General features: G+C 31.0%; 1 protein-coding gene across 1 annotated transcript in view; it reads right to left on the minus strand.

Annotated features, from left to right (window-relative positions):
• Positions 1-377: 377 nt before the first annotated feature.
• Positions 378-1,095, minus strand: part of LOC135226507 (uncharacterized) — an 8,608-nt gene continuing 7,890 nt past the window's right edge. Inside the window, exon 4 of the mRNA XM_064266126.1 lies at positions 378-1,095. This exon is cut by the window's right edge and continues 295 nt beyond it. The gene's annotated coding sequence lies outside the window, so the exon portion shown is untranslated.

Below are 1,095 nucleotides of genomic sequence, written 5' to 3' on the forward strand. Positions count from 1 at the left end.
CTCACCGGATTTTCAACTGAAACGCAAAAGTGATTGTGTCTAAATTTTAATTATCATTTCTCGTCATTATTTTCTCGACTTTTACCAGTTCCTTACTATTATTTTCTGCTATGCTCAGTTAAATATTAATTTATTTTTTATTTGACTTTAGAGTGTTACTACGTTATGGGGATACAAATTTTCTCTCTCTCTCTCTCTCTGAAGTAAGAATAAGTATTGAAGGATACATTACCTGTGGAAAGCAACGTTCCTGAATTATTTATTTCAAACAATTATCATTGTAACAGCTGGAGTAAATATACCAAATTTTGAGCAGTATGAAAAGCAATGAAGCAAATCGTAAAAAAAATTAAGGATATTCAAAGCAAAATCAGGAAAAAAAGACGAATCTTTATTGATCTGAGACAACAAAACAAAAGTAAATAACTGAAAAATTAAACTTCAAGTGTATTGAAAAATTGCACATTTCATGAACAGGATACAAAAAACTTAGGTTACTAAGACATTCATCTTGGTAGAAAATATGAACAGATTGTAAAAATAAAAAAAGTATAAGCAAGTTATTAATGCATAACATTAAAATGTTATGATTTTGATTGACCCCAGACATTTCTTCAAAAATCTTGTCTTACTTGCCACCTTGATCTACTGAATTCCGAAGCCTCAATTATGGCCCACTGCCGCTAGCACCAGGATCCTTGCGTTTATTATTCATTTCAGTACAGCTTGGCATACGCAGTGTCTTACAGTAAAAGCAAAAGTTTATCAAATATCAGTCTTGTGTAAATATTCCAGTCGTCACGTTCTCTACAAACTCTCATTAACAATGGACATTATGTTGTTAAAAATCCACAATTATATTTTACGTTACACTGATGAGGAACACCGTTCAGGTGTTTGAAGGTCTGTTCTAATATTACATAGAAATGTATTTTTAATATATAATAGTGGATTTTTTTACAATTTGTTTTCACGAGACTGTGAATTTCTTAACAATGGACATTATCTTGCAATGTGGGGGGACTGTTAACTCGATTATTCTTTGTAATAAAAATCGGCTACAATGAAATACAAAAGACCCAATTACTAAATCAG

The sequence above is a fragment of the Macrobrachium nipponense genome, chromosome 14, assembly GCF_015104395.2.
Source record: "Macrobrachium nipponense isolate FS-2020 chromosome 14, ASM1510439v2, whole genome shotgun sequence".
NCBI classification, from domain to species: domain Eukaryota; kingdom Metazoa; phylum Arthropoda; class Malacostraca; order Decapoda; family Palaemonidae; genus Macrobrachium; species Macrobrachium nipponense.